Source organism: Colossoma macropomum, unplaced genomic scaffold (assembly GCF_904425465.1).
Source record: "Colossoma macropomum unplaced genomic scaffold, Colossoma_macropomum, whole genome shotgun sequence".
Lineage (NCBI taxonomy): Eukaryota > Metazoa > Chordata > Actinopteri > Characiformes > Serrasalmidae > Colossoma > Colossoma macropomum.
In genome coordinates, this window is record NW_023494810.1 from 1782904 (window position 1) to 1799090 (window position 16187).

General features: G+C 40.4%; 1 protein-coding gene across 2 annotated transcripts in view; it reads right to left on the reverse strand.

The window, feature by feature from the left end:
* igsf21a (immunoglobin superfamily, member 21a) overlaps positions 1–16187 on the reverse strand; it is a 470124-nt gene that overhangs the window by 453338 nt on the left and 599 nt on the right. The window lies entirely within an intron of this gene.

Consider the following 16187-nt stretch of genomic DNA (forward strand, 5'->3'; position numbering starts at 1 on the left):
AACTAGGCCAAATCAACTACATATTAGATCATCTAAGCTTTTTCAAAGATAACTAGTAAAAATATTTAATTTTAAAGATTGTATCATAATTAATTGCAATTATATACTTTTTAAGTTGTAGTGACTTCACATACCCTGTCTTATCTCCAAGCTTATTATTTTATTGTCCTGTTTTAAAACATTAAGTTTTGAAGAGGTTCAAATCAGCACCTTTGCCCTGGGAATAACATAGGGTACACAGTTGGACCTTTAAACCAATGTTGTACCTTTGTTGTACCTGATAAATGAAAAATGCACCTGCACAGAACCTTTTTTTGACAGTGTACCACTCCAGTGACTGTTTAGTACCCTTTTTTCTGAGAAAGTGGTGGGGGAGGGGGGAGGGGGATTCATCTTCAGTCTTCTGATCTTGCTCTAAAGTGGATGATGGTCTCCAGATATTTTCAAATGACTTAAAACAACTCAAGTCCCATAATTTAAGACGGTCTTTGATGAATTTTGATTTTTTTTTATGTTTGTTGAATTTTGGCAATTGTGCAAGTGCAGTTATATGGTTTATAATGCAGGGAGCAGAACGTCAAGCCCCCAACTTTACAAACTAGAGCTGGGTGATATGGCCAAAAACGTTATCACGATAAACAAAATTCATATCGTTCGATATCGATACATATCGCGATAAATGTCAAATCATGATTTCTTTCACGTTTGAAGGCTGATTTTGCTCCTGGGTGGTTAATTGTGGTTTTAAACATCCATATCATTTATGGTCGGATCATGACAAACACTCACCAAACAGTGGAACATTTCACTAATCTGTCTTGGGACAGTGGGGGAAAGTTTCTGAGCTGTTTTTATCAACTGGAAAAGCACAGCTGCAATTTTTGTAAAAGTCTTGATTTAAGAAAGAAAAGTTAATTTTTAGCGGTCTGGTGTCGAGCGCTCGGCTACCCCGCTACAAACGCTAAACAAGTGGCCAACAACAGTGCTAAACTCTTTAGTTTCTCAACAACGTCAACTCGGTTCGGGAGGTCACTGCTGTCACTCCTACCACATCCATGTCAGAGCAGATCACTGTATTCAGACACCAGCTAGACGGCTGGGTTTCTCTATGCTATCGCAGTAGTTTAAGGGGTGAACCGCAGTATATCTGACGCTCGCTGTGTAAAAGCATTATCTGCAGTGTGAATCTCTCACACCAGTCACAGAGTCCTCCTTTTAGGCATGTTTAAACTGAAAGCGGTGATTTTGTGTCTTGTTTGATCCACAGTATCATCAATTCACCGTGTTGTGCCGGAGCGCTGCTTCAAGTTAGCAAGCAGCTAAAAACAGCTAGCCTGGAAAGCTAACCTTGCACTCTCCCGCTTCCCAATGCCTCACAGCTTCCTCAGTTTACTTTCGAACATGAACCCACTTCTTTCTTTCACTTTCGTAGCTCGAGAATGCACTAATACTAAAATATGACGGTTTGGTTCTGTAACACGGCGCTGCAGACGTGATTTAACACCGCTAAAGTTGTTAGGATGCACGGAGAGAGGTGAGTTCACTGTAGGACAGTACAGATACGCCACTGACCTCGTCACTCACACTCGGTCACAGGAGAACAGATCGCCGGTCGCTCCACTCAAACAGGGACTGTATAACTCCGCGTTTCAGCCGTTGCTAAAGTATATATGGCGACCCTTTTTTTTTTACTCGTGGCCTCCTCCCTCTCTAATCAAGTCGAAAAACTGGGAAGTGCGCCCTCTCCTGGCGACAGCAGAGTAGTGTCACTTTCCTTGCAGTAGAGAACGCCACCGGGGCTTTCGCTAAAACGTGGAAGTGTGAGAATGGTGTATTATATCAAAAATTTATCGAACCTGTCTTTTCACTCTATCGAGGAAAAGTTATATTGCTATACTTATCGTTATCGTTTTATCGCCCAGCCCTATTACAAACTGATATTACCATGCCAGTTTGTGGAAAAAAATGTTTCTCCAGTTCTCACTGCAATGGAGAACAATATCTATGTTTCCCAATTTCTAGATTGCACTTCCACTACACTTCTTGCATGTGCAAAAAAGCACAAACAGGTCTGGTCCAATTTTAGCTCTGTTTGTCTCTTAATATTTTGGATTCTAAATGCTTTTTGTAGCAGAATGTGTTGCCCAATGGTCTGCTTTGCATGCCCTTATGACCAAAAGACAAGGAATTCTGTAAAAGACTGGCACTAGGTGTGTGATGCTCATTTATTAAATGTTATTAATCTGTTAGAATATTGTAAGTCATGTAGTGTACACCCAACTTAACAGGACAAGTATTCTACCCAAAACGTTCTAACTGGACATCACAAATTCTTATCTGCGACAATTTATTACACAGATTGTCCTGTCAAGGCTCTCTTGCTAAATTAGAGTCCGCAAAGAGCCTCTAACTCAGGGCACTTAGGAGATAAGTATCAATCTGAGCAAACAAACAAATTCGTATCATGCAGATGCTGCAGCCAGCATGGTGCATGGGTCAGTGAGTGAGCGGCTGCAGGTGAAACTTAGTGGAGAGCATAAATGTCTGCTTGGGGATGCCACCGACAGCTAAGACAGTAGGTGTGACACTGCATCTAAACTCAAGATGACACACGGAATTTTCCCTTGTTTATTTTGGCAGTTGATTGCATGAGACATCCGTTTCATATTGCATGTTGTTGCATGGCACTGTTTGACTGTTTCTACCAAAAGCTGGCCCAGTATCTAACTGATTACCTCTTTTTATACCTGCTCTGTACAGGTGAAATTTAGTGGAGAGCATACCGTGCAACACGGTTTTGTCTTCTCAGAATGACCATCTTTACATGAACATAGAATTCAATATTCTGGACACCCACCACCCATCTAAACATCTTGTTCTGAGATGAATACATAGTTCCATTTATGCTATGCTGGAAAAAAAAAAAAAATTGATCGCATTGCCGGTTTTCCACATAAACCATCTCCCTGGAAACATTCAGGGCACGCTCCAATTCCGTGTGTAGACGGGTGCCAATATAACAATATTCAGAGACATTCATCAACATATTGAGAGTGTTGTATTTCCACAAGGACACATTCACATATCTTTCTGATCTTCTGTTTTGAAATAAACACCCTGTTACCTTGGATACCACAATGCAGAATGCCAGACGTCCTGCTGAAGTCTGTTTCTCGTAGAAATACCAATTTGACTTTTGAAACATCTAAACATATTTGTTGTGCGCCGAACACGGCTATTTGTCAGAATTGTCCTTTTTGACCAGAATTAGAGTGATTACTGGAGAAATAGTACGCATGTAAATGTGGTCAATGGAAAGCTCTTCTGGGATGATTCAGCTGAGGAAATCAGAGCTCCATGCATTAGAAGGCTGATAATGAGCTGAGAGGAGATGGCTGGAGTGCCCAGATTGGTTCTGCTCTTCACAAATTGCCATTTAGAGGATCTAGACCTCCTTCTACTCAGCTCTCCAGCAAGGGGTAAAAGGGTTGTCGGCTGCCTTTAAAACCTGCAGAAGGCCCAGCGGTGCAGGCTATTGACTAAAATATAAAACTCACTATGATGGACAGGTGGTGGCAGGCTGTCAAAAAGAGTCTTGGAAGTTGGATTTTGAAAGTCTTCAAAATCAGCCCTTTCTGGACAAGTTCAAGTTTAAAATTACAATGGACCTTCACAGTGTGATTTCACAACTGCAGGCAAGCGTAGACACCCATCTAAGATGGACTTGGGAAAGTTAGTAACGGTAAAGTGGACAAAATCATGGAAACATGACATGACATGACGCATTTCATAGATTTATAATTGGAGACTGTAACCCATCTGTTACTGGCCACCTTATTGGACAATTCCACCTTGTTGGTAACACTTTGTAGTTGTGGTTATACACTGCAGCTCATCTTTTCTCATGCGCAATCCGTTTCACTCATTCAGTCATTCTCTAGAACTTCATTAATGCTCAGTGTGTGACCAAAGCGCTGCCCTCGGCTACATATTTTTTGAGTGCTGGACCTTTCTCAACCCAGCATTCACACTGGCATGTATAGAAACCCATTAACACCCCTGTGTTTTATATACTTATACCACAGCAGCACACACTATCATTTCAGTGCCACTGCTCTACTGAAAATGGTCCACCAATTAATATTTGGTCAGTGGTGGTCCTATGGTGGTCCCTTTCCGCTGATGGACAAGGGTAGAGTAGGCCCGATAAACTGTGTGGCCGAATAAACTCATTCCACCCATTTATATATTAGAGAAGCTCACTTAGAGGCTCAACTGACTGGAACCAAGCTACGTTTGGTTCACTAACTAAGCTATCATTGGCTTAGCTAAAGTGCTGCAGTCCCGAACACCACAGAACAGGTTTAATTCTGACTTTCTGTAGCTCAAACAGCGGTTAGTGAAGCTCGGCTCTCTCAGACATTAGTTTCTATCACCTATTCTTGTTTTAGCAAAGCACCAATTAAACAGAATGAAACTTGTACTGTGATGTGTGGCGCTGTTTGGGTCTGTAGTCTGCTGGCTAACCTAACGTTAAGGTAGCCAATCACACAGAACCACAGAACAGGTTTAATGTTGCATTTCCCCCTCAGCGTCAGAGGCTTGACTTCACGCTCTTAGATTTAAATCATTACCATCTAAACTTGCGTCGGTACTTTAATTAGCCAGAATGTCCTGTGGTAGGACAACTGTTATCATGCAAGCTAAGCTGATGCTAACTAGCTCCACTCTGTTGGTTAGCAGCTTTGCTTAACATTTACCAATTGGTTTGACATTTATTAAATGATGGCTTGAAAATCGTGAGCTGCATTCACTTATCTGGTGACCCTGTAGGCATACTAAACCTTCTGATAACTTAAATTAATTTAAATTTTATTTCACATTATATTTTACATAACAAATGGATGCCTCTCAATCTCAGACATGGTTGGCTAGCATTTAGTTTAGACAGCCAATATGGTAGCTATTATAGTTGAAGTGGCCAGCTAGCTGAATCTAGCTGAAGTTTTAGAAAATTACAAATCACACGCCTTTAATACATACAAATGCTTCAGCTGGATTAGCTATTGTGCTAACTATCTAGCATAAGAGGTGTATAAAACTACAAACTAACCAACTGTTTCAAGTTGTTTTGCCCCCTAAGTTAAGTGCAGGTACCGTTTCAGCTCTGTCGTTTCAGTCTGAGCTTTTCTATAATAAAATGCTTGTTGAACCTAGAGCTGGGCGATATGGCCAAAAATGTTATCACGATAAACAAAATTCATATCGTTCGATATCGATACATATCGTGAAAAAAGGTGAAATCATTATTTCTGTCAAGTTTGAAGGCTGATTTTTGCTCCTGGGTGGTTAATTGCTGTTTTAAACTATGCTTTATGGTCGGATCATGACAAACACTCAAAAAGTGGAACATTTCACTAATCTGTCATGGGAGAGTGGGAGAAAGTGTCTGGTGAGCTGTTTTTACCAGCTGGAAAAGCATTTCAATTTATGAAAGAAAACATTTTAGCTGGTGCTGAGCGCTCAGCTACCCCGCTACAAACGACATCACAGTATTCAGACACCAGCTAGACGACTGGATTTCTCTATACTATCGTAGTTTAAATGGTGAACCTCAAAATATCAACACCAGACAAACAGAGTCCTCCTTTTAGGTATGTTTAAACTGAAAGCGGTGCTTTTGTGTCTTGTTTGATCTGCAGTATCATCAATTCTCCGTGTTGTGTGAGTGACAGAGCTGCTTCAAGTTAGCCAGCTGCTAAAAACAGCTAGCCTGGAAAGCTAGCGCTCTCCCACTCTCCAACGCCTCACAGCTTCCTCAGTTTACTTTCGGTTAAATCAGGGCTGTAATTTACATGAACCCACTTCTTTCTTTCACTTTCGTCGCTTGTGAATGCACTAATACTAAAATATGACTGAGCGCTGTAACAGTGCTGTAGTTGTGAGGATTGTGATTGTGATTTAACGCTGCTAAAGCTGTTAGGATGTGAGGAAAGAGGTGAGTTCACTGTAGGACAGTACAGTTACACCACTGACCTCGTCACTCACACTCGGTCACAGGAGAACAGATCGCCGGTCGCTCCACTCAAACGGGGAATGTATAACTCCGCGTTTCAGCCGTTGCTAAAGACTCATCTTACTCGTGGCCCCCTCCCTCTCTAATCATGTAGAAAAACTCGGAAGTGCGCCCTCTCCTGGCGACAGCAGAGTAGTGTCGCTTTCCTTGCAGTAGAAAACGCCACCAAGGCTTTCGCTGAAAGTGGAAGTGTGAGAACGGTGTATTATATCGAACATTTATCGAACATGTTGTATCGCTCTATCGAGGAAAAGTTATATCGCGATAATTATCGTTATCGTTTTATCACCCAGCCCTAGTTGAACCTGACAGATTTTTTAGTAGGGTATGCTTTTGTATAATTCCACACCTGCAGACTAACATTTTCTACTAAAGACTTGAGACTCAGCTCACACTTGCATTCCAGAGACTCAAGACATGACTCAGACTCGCATGAATCGACTCCTAAACATCTCTGCAGTCGGTACTTTGGGTCCAACTGCACAATATCAAGCTAGAAAACATTTATTTAACATTTATGTTAAGCTTTACTTCGAACAAATGTTGGGACATTAATCCAAATGCAGTCACATGTTAAGTTCAAACCAGAGATCTCCAAACGCTACTTCTGGAAAACCACAATCCAATATATCAATTTTTTATTAACACTCAACCAGATATTTCTTTAGAAAACATGAATATTAAGTTGAATGAATATGTTTAAAATGTGTGTGTATTGATAGTAAAAAGTCATAATTTTGTCAATTGCAGATTGAAAATTCCAGGTGAAAATGTGTGGAGTAGCGGAAGGAAAGACCTGCCATGCTCTGGTATTCCAAAAGAGATAATCCAATAAACCTGGTTAAGCATCTAAAACTAAATCTAAATCTAATCTAAAAAAAATACTAAATACTAACCTACATTAAGGAAAGAGACTAATATTTGTTCCACTAATGTTTGAGTACTCTTGCCTTACATGCCTTTCAGTTAGTAAACTTGCTGTTATGGCTGGTTGTTACAGCTTTTCAGAAGGATACGAATAAATAAATAATAACCTTAGCTTGGAAAGTGCAAGTCTCGGAGGGCCAGACGGGATCTTAGACTTTTGAAGCTGGATTACAGTGAAATCCACCACAAGCAGGGGTACTCCCCTCTAAAACCGACCCCCAATTCCTCTAGTCCGTTTAGCTCCAACACAAATCTAAGGGGTCGTCTTTCTGGTTAATGGTCATTCATTTTTATCACCAGGACGGTAACATCCTCTAAAGCTAAAGTATAATCGGGTTTAATGGAACTGTTTTTCCCTTGCAAGCAATAATGTTAAAGTTTAATGCACATGATGTGTTCTGGGACACGTGACATACATCCACATGCTTGACTTAAATGAATAACTTATGTTGCATCTATGAGCTAATGACAGGCTTGTCATCTGTTGGGACTGTGTTGCACCATCACCCCTTACTTGGAGCTCCACCTTCCCACCCTAAGAAGCCTACATTCCCACCCACATTTAGCCCATAATTAAGCATGGTGGTCCCCAGATGTTCTCATTACAAGATCATGTCTGAACCTTTGAGAATAATACTAAAAACATTACATGCAGAGGGTACTTGAGCACTGTAGGTGTTTCTGATAAAATGGCCAACGAGTATGAGTATTTCATAGGTGTCCGAGCTAGAGATGCCCAAGAGGCTCATCAAAACAACATTGCAAGTATTAGCATTCGACGACAGAGTGTATATTTGAATCATGTTCATGTCTGTGTGGCGATATGGCCAAAGATGTTATCACGATAAACGAAATTCATATCGTTCGATATCGATACATACCGCGATAAATGTCAAATCATTGTTTCTTTCAAGTTTGAAGGCTGATTTTTGCTCCTGAGTGGTTGATTGTGATTGTAAACTATCCTTTATGGTCAAAACACGACAAACACTCACCGAACAGTGGAACGTTTCACAATCTGTCACGGGACAGTGGGAGAAAGTGTCTGGTCAGCTGTTTTTACCAACTGGAAAAGCACGGCCACAATTTTTGTAATAGTCATAATTTAAGAAAGAAAAGTTTATTTTTAGCGGTCTGGTGACGAGCGCTCGGCTATCCCATTACAAATGCTAAACAAGTGGCCAACAACAGTGCTAAACTGTTTAGTTTCTCAACAATGTCAGCTTAGTACGAACAGCAGACATTAGCTGGCTCGGTAGGTCAGTGATGAATCACACCGCCTCACTGCAGTCACTCCTACCACATCCATATCAGAGCATATCACAGTATACAGACACCAGCTAGCGACCACTGGGTTTCTCTACAGTAATTTGAGGGATGAACCACAATATATCAACACCAGACAAACAGAGTCTGACTTTTAGGTACGTTTAAACTGAAAGCGGTGCTTTTGTGTCGTGTTTGATCTACAGTAACATCAGTTCGCTGTGTTGTGTGAGTGACGGAGCTGCTTCAAGTTAGCCAGCTGCTAAAACAGCTAGTCTGGAAAGATAGCGCTCTCCCGCTCTCCAACAGCTTCCTCAGTTTACTTTCATGTAAACCAGGGCTGTAATTTACATGAACCCACTTCTTTCTTTCACTTTCGTCGCTTGTGAATGCACTAATACTAAAATATGACTGAGCGCTGTAACAGTGCTGTAGTTGAGAGGAGCAAACGTGATTTAAAGCTGGTTAGGATGTACTGAAAGAGGTGAGTTCACTGTAGGACAGTACAGTTACACCACTGACCTCGTCACTCACACTCGGTCACAGGAGAGCAGATCGCCGGTCGCTCCACTCAAACAGGGAATATATAACTCCACGTTTCAGCCGTTGCTAAAGTATATTTGGTGACTCATTTCACTCCTTGACCCCCTCCCTCTCTTATCATGTCGAAAAACTGGGAAGTGCGCCCTCTCGTGGCGACAGCAGAGTAGTGTCGCTGTCCTTGCAGTACAAAACGCCACCAGGGCTGTCGCTAAACGTAGAGCTGCGAGAATGGTCTATTATATTAAACATGTCTAATAGTTCTATCGAGGAAAGTTATATCGCGATAATTCTTGTTATCGTTTTATCACCCAGCTCTACCTGAACCTTTGAGAACAATACTAAAAACATTACATGCAAATGCTACTGGAGCACTGTAGGTGGGCTCTGATAAAATGGCCAACGAGTATGAGTATTTCTTTGGTGTCCTAGCTAGAGATGCCCAAGAGGCTCATCAGAACAAGTATTAGCATTCAACGACAGAGTGTATATTTGGAATGTATTTATGTCTGTGTGGTTGTCTGCACTGACAAAATCTTTGCTTGCAGATTAATTTTGCTGAATACCATCTCCTCTCTGGGTAGATGAATTACCACCTACACCGGTCTGTTTATAACCATATGATCATTATAAGTTACTTCGGGCTTGGAAAAAAATAGCTCATATTCCTGCAGAGAATACAGAGAGAACACAGTCTTTCAAGAGGACACATTTATATGCGAGCCATAAAGAACGAGAATGTCAAATCTTTCATTAAGCAGAAGAGATTTTTCATCTGTCTTGTTTAAACATCCGGTGTGAACACCTTACAGCACAGCAGCGAAGGCCTCCGTTCATTCTGTACCAATGCTACTGGTGATATACAGCCATGGTGAAAACAAAACCAGAATGGATCGCATCTGTTGACCATTTTAAGTGCTGCGCTGTCCTTGACCATATGTTATGACTTGGCTTCATTGGCTGTGCTTGCAGATAATGTACTAATGTTACCATTCCCCTTGGATGCCAATAAGTAAGGGCGAAAAGATAATGCACAGCATTATAAAGCCTCATCCCAGAGTCCACAACAACAGTCCATTTTCCATCCAGGCAACAACCTTATGAGACACAAGCACAGCTACCCACCAACATATTACACATAAAGACCAATTTTATGGCCACTCGATATAAACTGCTGTTCCCAAATGCCTGCCTTAAAGGTTGGCAGCCAAGACATGGGTCTCTTTAGATCGATGACTGATGCTGTCCGATGATGTTAGCTAGAAATGGCCTTCTTTTCTTCATATGACACAGCATGAAGGAATATACAGGCTGGACAGCGAGGAATGTCAGCGTTTCGGTCTGATTGCAGTCGTCCTCATTTGAGGCACTGAGAGGGCAGAGTCTCTGACTGAATCCGGGCTTTGAAACCTTGAGCTGTGTCACCTTCCCACTGCCAAGTCCCTGGAGCTTCATTTACAGCTGAGGCCAGAAAATCAGAGGATTTAAAAGAGCTTTAAGAGACAGACAGCAACCGAGTTAGAGTACACAGACAGTCTCCACCTACTTCCACAGGGGAGACATCGGCACAGTTTACGAATTCTCTAGAATTTTGTCCTGAGTGAACGCAGCATACGGTTCGTTAACCTCTATAAAGATGGGAGGAATCAAACAAGCACAGTGGAAAATTGGAGATGCTACAGTAATGTGTCAAAGTCAGAGACCACCATTCATTTACTTAATTTCCAGTGAAAACAGACATTAAGTACAAGTTTCCAAAACTAATTAGAAGATATGAATAAAACTGTGCTCTCAATAACTGTTCAAAACCTGGTAGACCAACAAAACTGCCACCATCAGATAAACAGTACTTAGAGAGTCAGCAGAAAATCAGGTAATCAAGTCTAATCTTGCTTCAGATCTATAAAAACAGACAGGTTTTCCTTTCCATACTTCCACTGCGGGAAGACAACTCAATGCTATGGGTTTGATAGAGGATGTGTAGCTATCAGAAAGTCATTACTGAGAAAAGGAAATAGGCAAAAAAGAAGAAAATGAAATCAAAGAGGCTGCTGGTGTTTTCAGAACAATGCACTGGCCACCCCAGAGTCCAGACCTCAACATCACTGAATGTGTTTGATTGCTTGCATTGTGAGAGGCAGAAAATGCAACCAACGTCTAAGACTGAACTTTGGAGGTGTGGAACAATATCCCTGCAGATGCTTTTGAGAAACTGAAAGCAAGAATTCTGAAAAGAATGGTCCAGGACTAGACCGGGACTATGCTTAATCCCAGTCTGGGGAACCGACTGTACCTGTATAGAACCTGTGTACATTTTTAATACCAATATTGGGTTGGTGGTTAGACATTTGGTGGATTTCTATCTTCCCTGATAGCACTTCATGTAATGGCACAGCAGCTTTCATTCCTGTTTTTTGTCAGTCTTAATGGCCATCATATCTTTGGTATCCCCTAGTTTTTATGACCATAGACTCTTGGTTCTCCATACAGCTCACTGAGTATGAAAATATAATGCTGCAATCTTTACCATGAGCTTTAAAGGTGCTCAGACATTTTTAGTAAACACTAAAACAGATGTATAACCACTAAAGCAAATAAATCATGGTTGAATATTAATACTAGATTAATATAATATTATTTTGAAATATTTTTACAAATACATTGGTAAACCAATAGTGTGACATGGTTAAAGATTTACATGAATGCCTTGCATCAAATTCATCAAAACACTCACAGAAAATCTGGAACTGTGACTGGTCAGAATTCTCACAACGCAAAGTAAGATACACTGTGTTTGGTTAAAGGCTCATTTGCATATTGCAGCTTTCTGCAATATCACTGCTATAAAGATTAATTTCACCATAACAGCTACATATAGTGCTGCACTGTACTGAATCAATGATGCGCAAAGGAAAAAGCAGCCTATAAGGTATCCCAAAACGTTCCCTTTAATATTTCACTGTCATAATTGATGACTTTCAAACTTCCAAGCCCCCAACAAGGAACTGCTGTAACAGCATGTAAAACAAGACTTGTCTGTCAAGCCTAAAATCACTGACATAAACTGTTACACCTACACTAACTGCAGTGTTGGAAGCTCAGCAGTAAGACAATAACAAATGTGCATTGAATATTCAATGTGACAGGCTTAGAAAGAGCTCTGTATTTTACTCTGTTTAGTATTATTCTTCTGACAAATCCTGAGCAAGGTCACCTCTAGTTTTGTGCAGATATGACTCAGGAGGGAGAGCTAAGGTCAGTGAGTGATTATCGAGAGACTACAGCTGGGATTGCCAACACCTGTCTGCGGAGCAGCTAGCGGCCCTGATCATGATGGATCTGCCGGGGAGGAACTCTCTTTAGAGTGGGAAATGGGGGAATCCACAGGGGGCAGAATGACTCACTTGCAGGCAGCTTGCTTCCCTCAGAGCTGTGAGGCACCTGGTGGGTCAATATTGGAAATAATGTGGCTTTGAGCTCATTAAATATGATGTGCAAATGTTGTAGTGATCATTCTAAAGTCCTGGTAACAGCAGCACAGTAAGAGCGGGCGATAGGGCAAACATATAACATCATGACGATGACTGAAGACAGTTTACAGTACATGATACAACTGGCGATATTTTTGCGTAAAACCCTTACATAAAAACAACACAATTCATTTATTTAATTTCGCCATGTTTTCAGTCAAACAAACATGCTACTTTTTCATTGTATGTGTATTTATCATTGGCAAAATACATCATTAAAGAACAAAGCCAAGTAATGGAAAAAAATATATTAATAAAATAATTAATAATGGGTACCCACACTGTAAAAAATTCTAATTTGACATTTCAAATTTAAAGTCAATCTTATGCATAGTTGCTTTTTTAATTCTTAAATTCTTTAATTCTTAACTTTGTTTAGTCAAAGGTTCTCCTAATTGACACTGTATCTAAGTTAGGTCTACAAATTACAGTTTTAATTGAGCTTACTTGTCTAAAGGCAGTTGTCTCCTTATATGCTGAAATTGCTAAGCAACTAGAAGCCAATCGTGTTTTTTTTAAGCTGCAGTACTTAAATGTTTTTTAAAGGTTTAACTCTGAACTAAACTAAGTTGAGAACTGAAAAAATGCTGTGCATTTACACATTCCAACCTAAAATTTATTTTAGATTGATTATTTTTTTTTACAGTTTGATTAATTTTCCAGCTGATATTAGCAGAAAATGCTGGATTGGATATCAGGGGGCAAAAGAAAAATGAATCCAGTCCAGTCCTCTAAACTAGGTTGAAAAAATTTAAAAAGCTATGAAGAAAACTGACTTAAAATTTTAAGTTGACCTGACATTCTTTTCTTTTACAGTGTATGAATTACAATACAGTTTACATGCTGTCTAAGATTGGTCTTAATCTGTCTTTGTTATGAGTTTATGAATATCTATTTTATGATTTCCAGCCTGATATCAGCAGAAAATGCTAGTTGGATAGTGCAGGGAAAAACAGCAAGAACCTCGTCCAATTCTTTAAACTAAAAAATGATACAACTTTTTAACTTAAAAGTAAAAATAACTGACAAAATTTTGAACAAAGGTTTGTCGAACAGGTTAACTGTCCCTTTTTTGTTAAAGTTAAAATCAAAATGACTATATTACTAGGCAGTTTGCAGGCCGCCTATAATGGTCTAATCTGTTTATGAGTTTATGAAAATATTTATGATTTTCAGCAGATATCAGTCCAATAACAGCAGAAAAAGAATGAACTCAATCCAAATCTACCCTGAAATAGCATGAACTCACAGTGTAAGATGTGACGTTGTTAGCTGTGTATTTCGTCCTGTAGGGTAGCAGTGTTTGAGTGGTTTGAACACGATAGCCTAATTTTAGATGCTCATCTTCAGTGTTTCAAATAACAGCTTATTTTAAAGCTCAGTGGTCTTTAACCTTATCTAGATCACTGTACTGGTAACGGTGGTGGTACTGGTTTTAACCATAATTCTTTATGCAATATACTACTAGAAAGCTCATTTGACTTTATGATCCGTTATTCTCAGCAGCAACTTTAGTCTCATTTGCAACATAAACATTGAATGAGCAAACGCTAGCAAATCTGTAGGTCCTTACCATCAAAGCCTTGCTGCTATCCACAGAGACATCACAATCTAAAACATGTGGTCTTGACAACACAGCAAGAGTCAGAGATCAGTTTAGAGATCTATGAGTCAGGTGGAAATACACTCCTCTATTCTAGCCTGTTACTCTGTGTCAATAATTCACACAATTATTCTGATTGGTGGGAAAAAATGTATGAGTTTTACGTTTCAAATGAGACCAAGATCATAACTGTAGCCCAAAGTATGCAGTAACAGGGCTGCTTTTACTTTGGGGGTGCGGTTTCAGGCAAAAATGGGACAACAGTTAACAGGTTAAACAAGAGCTATCTGATTAGGATCGGTATCGGCCGATACTCAGTGTTAATATCAGTATTGGTGGTCCATGGTGTAGAACTACTGACTATACCAATGATACCAACTCAGAAAAGTGCACAGTGATGCAATTCACCACAATATGACACACATCGTCATTACTGCCCACTCCTACACCGAAGGCTAATGACATCCCGGCACTCACTCGATGACTACATAGGCTACCACAGCTGACTTTGCTAAACAGAGCTTTTATGGATTTTGGACGCTATACGTGTTCTGCTAAAAGTTAAGTGATTAGCTGATTAATGATCTGGCCTGTGCAGTGTCGTTTCTGGTAATTACATTGTGACACACCCCCCTACACTGTTAGGCGCGGTGCAAGTGGATGGTATGCAGGTCACACTTCTGATTTGCCCAATAGTGAAACAATGATGTTGGTGCACATGTGTAACATTTATAAGATAAAACATCTACTAACTGCTCAGGATCATCACATGCACACATACCAGCTTCCGCAACGTGCCTGACATCCAGTCAAACCCCAATAAACTGTTCTTTTGCATGACTCATGTGAGGAACATATGGAGAAGCCACATGACAGACTCCTGCTGAGCTTAACTGCCATGAGATTTCCAAACACACCCTTCAATCCTGCAGGGGGAAAAAAGCCTGCGAGAGAGAGCAAAGCCTGAGTGCTTTAAACAGCAATGCCTCTTCTAGTCACTCACGATGGCTCTACAAACACCGTGCACCCACACAGCCTGAGCTCCCCCACTTTAAACGCGCCAGGCTACGTTCTGCATCGCTGCTGCTTCACGTATGACGATAGTGAATCGACAGGCAACAGCTGACACCTCCTTTCATCTCTCATTCTTTTAGTCTCTTTTTTTTGAGCATATCTTCTTTATTCTGAGAGCTGGCTGAAGGGGTGAGCTCACCCTTGGGCCGACCGAGACCAGGACAGTTGATTTTGTTCACTCGTAAGTGCACACTTTCTGAAATAGGCAGGGAAAGTGAGGTGTTGAGAATGAGTTACAGCCCTGGAGTTGGAAATAATGTCAAGTGCACCAAGCCTGTGGTCCATCCCTAGAGTCCCACTAGGCTGTAGGAATTTGCACAGAATTCCTATAGGAATCGTGTTGTATATTCAAAGAATTAGTGCAGGTGAACTACAGGAAGTATTACAGGTACAAAACACATTCCTGTAGTCCAATGTTTACAGGAATTTCTACAGAATTCCTACAAGAATCTTGTTGGATATTCCAAAAATTAGTAAAGTTGAACTACAGGAAGTATTACAGGTACAAAACACATTCCTATAGTCCAAGGTTTACAGGAATTTCTACAGAATTCCTACAAGAATCTTGTTGGATATTCCAAAAATTAGTAAAGTTGAACTACAGGAAGTATTACAGGTACAAAACACATTCCTACAGTCCAAGGTTTACAGGAATTTGTACAGAATTCCTAAAATTATCTTGTTGGACATTCCAAAAATTAGTGCAGTTGAACTACAGGGTGCTACACAAGTATTACAGGTACAAAACACATTCCTGTAATTTAATTTCTACAGAATTCAATACAGTTTACTACAGGACACAAGTATCATAACATAATATAAGACTAAGAATTGCTATAACCACTATAGGTAGTGCATGTAGTGCTATAAAGACCTTGTAGCATCACTCCAGACCATTCTTTAAGGGATTTCTAAATGTTAGCTATATGTGGTGCAATGCCAAGCGTTCAACAAACTTGGATGCCACCTTTCTCACTCAAAGTGGCATCATTTCCGAGGAATGTTCTGGCTTTCCCTCTCAAGACTTCCAGCACACTATGAACTCCAGCGCTGCTTCATGCCTACAGTCTCCCAAAGACGTCGAGCCTCAGACGTTGATCAGAAACGTCTGAAATGCTTCGAAACCCAAAATGCACCACCCTGCATGGAAAAAGCTGCTCGCCCTACACCT